Genomic DNA, 10,765 nt, shown 5'->3' on the forward strand with positions numbered 1-10,765 from the left:
GGGCTCCATTCTCATGACTTAAGAACCCCCAAAAGGCCCTACCTCCTAATAAAATCACCTTTGTGGGTTAGAATTTCATTTTTCAAAGTCACAAAAGCAACAAGTCATTCAGATCTCCTATGTGGCAAGACATAGTTCATTGAGCTTGCAGCAAGGGCTGAATAAGATAAGTAAGGAAGTTGGCTGTTTTGCAGCTGCAATTTTTTTTTACAGACTTCTCTGGAGCAATTGTTGGATCTACAAAGTATATGGGTATAGGTGAGCTCTTACTTAAGGGTATAAAACAGTGACTATGAGTCAAAACATGCAAGAGGTGGGGATAAAAATGCATGATGCCTGGGAGTCATGGAACTAGGGACAGCTTAGATCGATGTGCCCATGTTAGGTGATGGATCCTAACACTAAGCATAGTGGGCAAGAGATGTGACAACCCTGGACAAATCCAGCTCAATGCCCATGGTAGGGTCTGTAAGAGTTCTTAGTGACAGATCCAGAGTTCAGGCTGAGGAACCATGAAAGTGCACTGTGGACACAGCAGAGAGTAAGATGGTGAAGGATAGAGGACAGGAGATGTTGCCAAATGCTCATGGGGATTTGAAGCACCAGGAATGCTCATTCATGGCTGGTGGGAATGGAAAATGGAAGACAGTTTGGCAGTTCCTTACAAAACACAATATGGTATATAAGAATTTTGCACTCATAGATAATTTCCTCATAATATACCCTCACAGGAAAGAGGTTAAACTTCTGTCCAATTGCTCGGTGCCAAGTTTACCCTCAAATGTGTCATTATGTTGAAAAAGTAGAGTGTACATTTCCCTGCACTCTTAGGGCAGTTCTCAGGGTGAACTTTCTGGTAGTGAAATAGGTCACACCTTTGGATAAAGCTATTTGCTGCATTTGTAACATCTATTTTTGTTGTGAAATTTCTGATGCTGAATCAGAGCAGTGCATTCACTGAAAGTATTCCCATATCTGCGGCACTCATGATGCCTTCCCCTGGAGTAAAGTTTTTGGTGCTAAATAAGGTGGATACACTGACTAAAGATTTTCCCACATTCACTGCACTCATAAGGCCTTTTATCCAGTGTGAATTCTCTGGTGTTGATTCAAGGTGGACATTTGACTGAGAATTTCCCACATTTGCTGCACCCATATGGCTTTTCTCCAGTGTGAACTCTCTGGTGTTGGATAAGGACAGAGTTTTGGCCAAAAGATTTCCCACATTCACTACACTCATAAGGCTTTTCATCAGTGTGAACTCTCTTGTGTCTAAAGAAGCCAAAACGTTGAACAAAGGACTTCCCACACTCACCACACTCATAAGGTCTTTCTCCAGTGGTGTTTACTGAGGTGAGCCCATTGGCTGAAGGCTTTCCCACACTGATTGCACTCATAAGCTTTTCTCCAGTGTTTATTCTCTTGTGTTGGATAAGAATAAAGTTTTGGCTAAAAGATTTCCCACATTCACTGCACTCATAACGACTTTCACAAATGTGACCTCTCTTATGTCCAAGGAACTTAGAACGTTGGGCAAAAGACTTCCCACATTCCCCACACACATAAGGCCTTTCTTCTGTGTGAACTCTCTGGTGTTGATTTAAATTGGACATTTGACTAAAGAATTTCCCACATTCACTGCTCTCATATACTTTTTTCCAGTGTGAACTCTCTGGTGTTTAATGAGGTTAGCCCTTTGTCTGAAGGTTTTCCCACATTCACTGCACTCATAACACTGTTTTCCAGTGTAGACCCCCTGGTGCTGAACAAGTTTGTATTTCAAGCTGAGGGTTTTCACATACTTGCTGTACTTATGTCTTTGTCCAATGTGGAAGTAATCCCTGCACTCAGTTCTCCTGTGTGAATCATCCTGGGCCTGGTGATAGAGAAGATCCAAGCTGGCCAAGAAGTTCCTGTCAACGTCCTGGCATGTGGAAAGGTTCTCTGACACATGGACTGTACAGCTCTTCACAAGTGAGGCCTGTCTTCATATATTCTGAAAGATTTCTCTCCACTGTTCAAGTTCTGGTGCTGGTTTGTACTGAACTGGGATTGTTTCCCACATGCCCAACACATGTGCAGTGTTTGCAGAGGATGCATTCCTTGGTAGTTAGCCAAGTGTAAAATGTCTTTCAAAGACCAGGACACTTATCTCAGAAAAGTAAGCATGTTGGGTGGACAGACCTGGCTTTGAAATTCTGACCTGTGATGTTCTTTTCACAGGAACTCTCTGCTGAGAAGGTGCTTCAACTGCCTCCACTCGATGCCAACAACCTGTAAGCAGAAAAATGCTGGTGAAGTGCATGAAGACATTGGTAGAAGAGGCCAGTATTATTGAAAATTTGTGGCTACCACAGCCTGTAAAGAATATGTAGGATTGGTTTCAGGATGCAGGAACTAGGATTAGGTTGAGAAAGTGGCTGATGTGTAGTAATGAGACTCTAAAGAATGGGGGAGGTCTCACAAGGAGAACACAAGGATGGGCTGCCATGCACGGAGGACAGGTAGATTCTCCAACTTATTCCTTGCAAACAGTTTTCAGCAGGGTCTTGGCTGCTGGGGATATGTGAGTGCTATGCAGAAGGGTGTGTCCAGGCTCAGGAATATCCATTGACAATTGGCAACTGAGACTAAGGACATCGTACTGCACATTAAGCAGAAACTAATTTGGAGAACACTGCAGATGGAGAGAAATAGGTGAGACAGGGAGGCCAGTGATGAAGGGGGACAGCTAAGGGTCAGAAGTCAAGAGTAGAAGTAACAAGTGGGTAGTGTCAAGTATGTGGAGGAAAGAGCAAAGAAGTATGAGGTGTGCACACTGACCTTAAGAAGCAAAACATTGGTAGGCACAGAATTGTAGGCTGGCATGATTTGAACCCACTCCTAACATCACGCCTTCTCACTGTTCCTAATCACCATGACCAGGCACCTGTGAGCTGTGGCTGGAGATATGTTAGGTCAAAGCTCTAAGGTCAGTACCTTGTTTTCACTTTGTTGCACTTCACAGATACTGTGTTTTTTACAAATTGAAGGTTAAGACCCTCCACCAGCAAAAAGATTACAACTTGCCAAAGGTTCAGATGATGGTTAACAATTTTTACCAATAAACTATTTTTAAATTAAGTTACATATAATATTTTTTTAGACATAATGCTGTTGTACTTAATAGACTACACTGCAGTGTAAACACAACTTATAACAAACCAAAAAGTTTGCTACTCAATTGAGATATTCGCTTAATTGTGGTGGTCTTGAACCAAACCTGCAAGATCTCCGAGGTATGCCTACAACTATGTGGGCCCTGGAGGAAGTCCTAAGGGATGAACAGGGCAGGTGAATGGGCACCAACCCAGAGTGACCCAACCCCTGACAGGGCACAGGAAAGAAAACTATTACAAAAAGTAATCAGGAAAAAGGTCTTGCTAGAATAGTGCAGTGGTCCCCAGAAAAAGTGATCATGTCAGTGTTTACAATTCCTGAGACAGGCAAGCCCCAGGATGTCAGCTAGAGGAAATTTTGGGACAGAACCTGGGGCACTGACCTGTTATGGATCTGAACAGTCATCCTGACAGGGAATGGTGAAACTAAGTGGCATCTGTGGCAGATTACAAGATTCTTGAACCACAGACCTTCAGTGGAGATTTCAGGGAAGCAGGTTTGAGGGGTACACAAGCTCAGGCTTATGTCAGCAAACTGGGGAAGGAAGCAGTGCCCATGGTCCAGCTTTGGGAAGGACAGAGGGACCCCTGGGAATGGGAAAGGGAAAGGCAGAGCCTCACCTAGATTGGTGCGTGGAAGTGAGGAACTTTACCCCATGAGGCCATAAGTGAAAAGTTCTCCAGCATCACATCATGGTACAGACGCCTCTGAGCATCAGCAAGGAGTCCCCACTCCTCCTGGGAGAAGTACACGGCCACACCTTCAAAGGCCAAATGGCGCTGTGATAATGGGGACAGATGAGTTCATGAGCAGCTTCTCTCTCTGGACACACTGCTTTACCCCTTCTACATTTGCCCACTCCTCCCTAGGTCCCCACTCAGAGGAAATACCAGGACCTGGTACCATTTCAACAGTCTCTTATGTCCCCCTGATCACTGTATTCAGGTCTCAGGAACAAGGAGGTGAGCCACATAGAAAGATAGAAGTAATCTAAGTTGTGGATCTGGACAGCAAGGTCTCATCCCTCTCCTGCCAGTCTACTCATCCCTTCCAGGTGCAACCAAATGTGGGCTTTCCCTTCAGCCATAAACTCTGACTACAAGGACCCTGGGAAGTCTCCCTCCCCATCTGCACATCACTCTTGGGACTACACATCCCTCACGTCTCTAGGATATGGCCATTGTACCACCATCATTAACACCGCCCTGGTCCGTGCCACAGTCATCTTCCAGGCCTTCTTGCATGCTGTTCGCACAGGGCATCCAGGCAGTGCTTACCAAATATAGGTAGGATCCAGTACTACCCCAGACCTCTGCTGGACCCACTGCCAGGGTGGTCCCAGCACTTCTTTATAGTCCTTCCCAACTGGCTCTGTCCCTTGCTTCAAACAGAGCCACTCAGACTCAAATATAAATCTCAGATACTCTCAACCTTCTTCCACTTGTGCTACATGTGCTCTCGTCTCACATAGTCCCAACCTTCTTTTCTAGACCTAATCATTCCAAGTCCAGCCTCACATGCTCCCACAGCAGACCTAGACAATCCCCCAGCTGACCTCATTTTCCCGAGCTAATCTATCTGGCTAACTGACACTCCTGAGGCTCCATCAAAGGCTACCACAAAAACATGGTGGGCACAGAGATTGAAAAAGCTCCAGCACTGATCACAGTCATTTTACCTCATTATTACTTTGCCTCAGCATCCATCAGATGTCCACTCCCTCCTAGAAACCTTGCATACCAGCCAGGTCCTCACCACTCTCCATGACCACTTCTCTTCCTCATCTGTCTTTTTGACACCCACCACATGCAACAAAGTGCCCAAACCAGAAATGTAGGCCTTGGTCTCTCCTTTCGTGACTCCTCATGTCACTGCAACTATGACCTGAAGAGTCCTTCTCCTAAATGTAACTTGGTCCACATGCACCCACAGCTAATGGGGGTCTCCAAACTGAACCCCTCTCCAGAACTACAGATTTGTGTTTCCAGCTGCCCATTTGCGCCCCCTCCTAGGGTATCCAAAGCATGCCTGACTCAACATGGCCAAAAACTAACTCCTGACATTACCTCAGAAAAATTACTCCTGCTGCTTTTCTATCTCAGTTGATGGAATTTTTCATGTGTTCAAAGGCTCATTCCTGATTCTTCCTTTTTTTTCTCTCACCTTCTAAAACAGATAACCTGGTAAATTCTAGATACAAAACAGATTGAGAAACTGACCTATTCTAACTTCAGAGCCAGTGCTATGATCTACCCATCATAAACAAGCACCTGGACTATTGAAGTTACCTCTGCCCTGCTTCCTTGCCTCCACCCTCATCCTACCATCTGTTCTCCACTCTAGGTAAAAAACCCTGTGTAGACCTGAGTCAGATCACTTCCATCCTCTGCTCCAAATATTCCATGGCTGCTATCCCCTCAAATACAGGCCCAGCTCTTCAGTCAGCTATGGCAGTGCTGACTCTTGCCCCATTTCCCCCTTTCCAATAGATACAATGGAGACCTGCAGTTCCCAGAACACTCCCCACCCATTCTCATCATCAGATATTTAGATGTAATGCTTCCTATGTCCAAGAAACCTTTAATTGCTTGCAGAAATGGGAACACCTCCTTATAACTTCTGTCTTTGATTCAGGACCCTGAACATAAAGTAACCCCAGATCCCCAGATCCAAGGACAAAGAATTACAGGATGCCAACACCTCATAAATTCCTTCATCTGTGTGCTGGGGCTGTGGGAATAGGGGTTGGAGTGAGTGAGGTCCTGAGACACTCTTCACTTTTCTATGCAGAGCTATAAACACTTCTGTTACCTTGAGAGCCTATGGGAAAAGGAAAACTGTGAGAAACAGATAGTCATGGTGGAGTTTTACAAGCTGAGCTTTTCCCTCATGGCCTTGCCAGCATAGGTCTTTAGTGCTGGCTCCTGCCAGCTGTGTGGGATTGGGCAGGGACTCAACTTCTCTGATATTCACTGTCCTCATATATAAATTAGAACTGGATACTTATGACATCCATCTTATATGGTTGTCTTAGGTTGTAAAATGCATAATGCATTTCCAGGATAAAGAATCAGCTATATTATAGTAAAAAGATATAGAATGGTGGAATGAATTTTAAAAAAAGAAAAACATGATCCAAATATATGCTATCTACAAGAGACTTTAGATCTTAGGAAATACATAGGTTAAAAGTGAAAGGATGGAAATGTATGTCCCTTGTGAATAGTAACCAAAAGAATGCAGGAGTAGCTATACTAATATCAGACAAAATAGACTTTAAGTAAAAAACTGTTTCAAGAGACAAAGATGGACATTATATGTTGATAAAATGGTCAATTTACCAAGAAGTTATAACAATTATTATTTTTTTTAATTGGGAAATTGGGGGAGGGGATCAGAGTTGGGGAATCGGGGAAGAATACCAATCAAGTTATTGTTCTTCAACTTTAGTTGTGGAGGGCGTCAGTTGCCATCTGGTTGCCTGTCTTCAGCTTGTGGCCTCTAAGCTCAAGGTGCTGTGTTCAATCTTAGTTGCGGGGTGGGTGTAGCCACCATCCCATGTGGGAGTCGAACCAGCAGCTTTGTTGTTAAGAGTGCACACTGTATCCACTGAGCCATCTTGGTGGCAGCTCAGCTCAAGGTGTCGAGTTCAGTCTTAGTTGTGGGTGGGCATAGCCACCATCCCACGTGGGAGTTGAACTGGTGGACTTGTTAAGAGCACATCCCCTGTTCACTGAACCATCCAGGTGACAGTTCAGCTCAAGGTGCCGAGTTCATTCTTAGTCGCAGGCGGGCGTAGCCAACCATTGAACAAGCAGTCTTGTTAGGAGCATATGCTCTCACCAGCTGAGCCATCCTGCCACCTGTTGGCAGCTCTACAGCAGCTCAGGTCGGGCGCAGCATCACTGGCCCATGTGGGAATCTAACAGGCAGCCTGTTGCTCAGAGCTCATGCTCGTAAGCTAACTCTTAACCAACTGAGCCACTCGACTGGCCCTGAAGTTATAACAATTATGGAGATACATTCACCAAACACCAGAACTACAAAATATATGAAGCAAACATTGACAGAATTGAGGGGGGAAATCAACAGCTCTACCAAAATAGGAGACCACAATACCCTATTTTTAATAATGGATGGAATAGAAGATGAATAAGGAAACAGGATTTGAACAACATTATAGACTAAGTTGACCTAACACAAATACAAAACACTCTGCATTCACTTTTTTTTTCAAATGCACATGAAACATGTTCCAGGACAGATAGGCCACATGTTAGGCCATAAAACAAGTCTTAGTAAAAAATTTTAAAGGCAGAAATCATACTAAGTATCTTTCCCAATCACAGTGGAATTAATCTAGACATCAACAGCAGAAAGAAACTGGAAAACTAAAAAAAAGTATGAAAATGAAACAACACACTTTTAAACATCCAATGGATAAAAAAAAATTAAAAGGGAAATTAGAAAATATCTTGAGACCAATGAAGGCAAAAACACAACATGCAAAAACCATATAGGATGCAGGAAATACACTGTTAAGGATACAATGTAAGCTATAAATGCTTACATTGAAAAGAAGGTCTCAAATCAGCAATCTAACTTTACATTTTAAGAAGAAATAAAAAACTAAACCCAAATCCAGGGGAAGTAAGAGAATAAAGAGTTTTAGAGAAGAAATTAATAAAACAGAAAAAAGCAAGAGAGGAAATAAATGAAACCAGAAGTTGGTTCTTCAAAAAGAGCAACAAAATTGGCAAACCTTTAGCTTAAACTAAGAGGAAAAAAAAGAGAAGACTTACATTATTAAAATGAGAAATGAAAGTGGGGACATTACTACTGGTTTTAAAGAACTATATAACAGAATGAATACGCAATCCACCCCACAGACTGAAAGAAAATATTTGCAAAAGACACATCTGATAAAGAACTGTTATCCTATATACAAAGACCTCTTAAAATTCAACAATAAGAAAACAAACAACCTAATTTAAAAATGGGCCAATAGGGCTGGCCGAGTGGTGCGATGGTTAAGAACTGGCTTGGGATGCCAGAGGGCCTCAGTTCGGATCCCACATATGAAGGCACGTGACACTGCCCTCCACAGCTAAGATGCTGAACAACAGCTCAACCTGGAGCTGAGCTGCCATTGAGTCACCAGTGATGGCGTAGGCTGCAGCCCCTGCTGCAGTGGGTTGCCATGGGCTATCATGTGTAGCCAGCAGCCAGCGTGAGTGGCCAGCAGCTGCTGTGAGCGGCCATCCAGAAGCCGGCAACTGATCTGCCTTGCCCGGGAAGAGCGCAATGATGGTGCCAACTTGGGTCAGTGAAGCAACGTCCTCCACAACTAGATTGAAGAACAAAACGACAGCAACTTGTCTGTTTCCCTTCCCCCAATTCCCCAGCGCTGTTCCCACCCCCCAATTCCCCAATAAAAATCTTGGGGGAAAAAAAAGATGTCCCATATCATAGGTCATCAGGAAAATGCAAATTAAACAATTAGATACCACTACGCATCTATTAGAATGGCTGTTTTCTGAAACACTGACAACACCAAATACTGGCTTATCTTATTGCTTGCTACATGCCTGAACCATAAAGGCCTTAGACTAAACACTACAGGATTATATGTTTAGTCAGGGATAAGTGAGCAAAGGTTTCAGAGACGGCTGTAACAGGGAGGAAGGAGAAATATTAGGCAGCCAAAAAGAAGTAGAAAAGGTTGGTCATTCACCTTTGGTTTCCTGAGGAAACATCTGTCTGCTCTTGCTCTTTCTCCACTGCCCCCCTCCCACCACCACCACTGCCATCTATTCAAACTTACTGTGTTCTAAGCTTAGAAAGCCAATTTTAAAAAGAAAATAGTTATCTCTGGATTTCCCGAGATAAAATCCTTCTAAGAATCTGATACTTATCTGAACAGAAGAGCTACATACCTGGTTGGCATTTGCTGTTGAGGAAATGGGTGCCTAGGCAGCACGTGTGCAGGTGTGGAAAGGGGATTCTGAATCCTGAGATGAAGGTTTGGGTTTCCCTCATCTCATCTCCTGTTGGGAAGTGATTATCATTTAACCTGTGATTATAGTGACAGTGCTTGCAAGGAGAGTGGAGGTTATCTGTAAAAAAACACTCGTGAATTGTGCAGATTACTAAAAGCTATTAAAACTGAATATTAAGATATCTAACAGGGATGGCAGAAAGAGGAGGAAAAATTATTTTTGAAATACAGGTTTTCCCCACTATCTGAATATGAAGTGTTCCTATTAAACCTTTTGTAAGCTGAACTAGTATAAAGCAGAACCCCCCGGCCTCCTCTGCCTGCCAAGACTTTCTGAAAGTTCGAGTTAAACCATTTCACTTTTACAAAGTCCTACATTAGTACAATAGTAGGTTTTTTTTTGTAAAAATGAAAATCGTCTCTGAGTTTCTTTTGGTTAGTGAAAACAGGCACTAATGTAGGTCTTTGGGAATAGTGAAGTGGTGTAACATGAACTTTCAGAAAACAGGATACCTACAAAGAAATAAAAATCCCACTGGAGAGCCGACCGAATGGCTCAGTTGGTTAAGAATTGGCTTAAGAGTGCGAGCTCTGAGCAACAGGGGCGCCAATTCGATTCCCACATGGGCCAGGGATGCTGCACCCAAGCTGAGCTGTCACTGAGCTGCCAACAGGTGGCAGGATGGCTCAGCTGGTGTAACAACAAGATTGCCTGTTCGATGGTGGGCTATGCCCAACCGCAACTAAGACTGAACTCAGCACCTTGAGCTGAGCTGCCGCCTGGATGGCTCAGTAGATAGTGTGCTCTCTTAACAACAAGGTTGCTGGTTCGACTTCTGCATGGGATGGTGGCTACGCCCACTCACAACTATAATAACTGAACACAGCCCCTTGAGGTGAGTGGCACGACTGGACTTGGAGCTGAGCTTGCTGCACCCTCCACAACTAAGACTGAAGGACAACAACTTGGCTGTTCCCCTTCTCCAATTCCCCAGCACTGTTTCCCTCCCCCAATTCCCCAATAAAATCTTTTTTAAAAATCCCACTAAAGGTGAGCAGAAAATATGAAGATCTAATAAGTGAAACAAGGAAGCTGAGCATATCACTATCTGGAAACTTAGTTAAATGGAAGTGTTTGTCTCCAAAATGTGATTTCTGAAAGTACAAAACTGAAGAGTGAAATGAAGAATGAGTAGACTTAAAGAATATATGGTGGGGTGCAAATTAAAATCTAGGCTCACATTTGTTGAATGAATTAACAAATACCTACTGCATACCTTATGTAGGGCAGATATCTTGGTAAAAATATGGGATGTGTAAGCGCACAAAGCACAAAGTAAATGCCCTCCTGAACCTTCCATTGTAGTTGGTGGGGACAGACAATAAGAATGCATCCTATGACATAGGCAGTAAGCTCCTTGACATGTGTTGATAGTTTTTAAAATGGGACACCAAAAGCCAAAGCAACAAAAGCAAAAATAAAAAGGGGGACCACATCAAACTAAAAAGCTCAGTACAGCAAAGGAAACCATCAACAAAACAAAAAGGCAACCTACTGAATGGGAGAAAATACTTGCAAATCATATATCTGATAAGGGTTAATATCCA

General features: G+C 43.4%; 1 pseudogene; it reads right to left on the bottom strand.

The window, feature by feature from the left end:
* Positions 1 to 887: 887 nt before the first annotated feature.
* On the bottom strand, positions 888 to 3,564 carry LOC109377749 (zinc finger protein 239-like; annotated as a pseudogene).
* Positions 3,565 to 10,765: the final 7,201 nt, after the last annotated feature.

This window comes from Hipposideros armiger, unplaced genomic scaffold, assembly GCF_001890085.2.
Source record: "Hipposideros armiger isolate ML-2016 unplaced genomic scaffold, ASM189008v1 scaffold_1534, whole genome shotgun sequence".
NCBI lineage: Eukaryota > Metazoa > Chordata > Mammalia > Chiroptera > Hipposideridae > Hipposideros > Hipposideros armiger.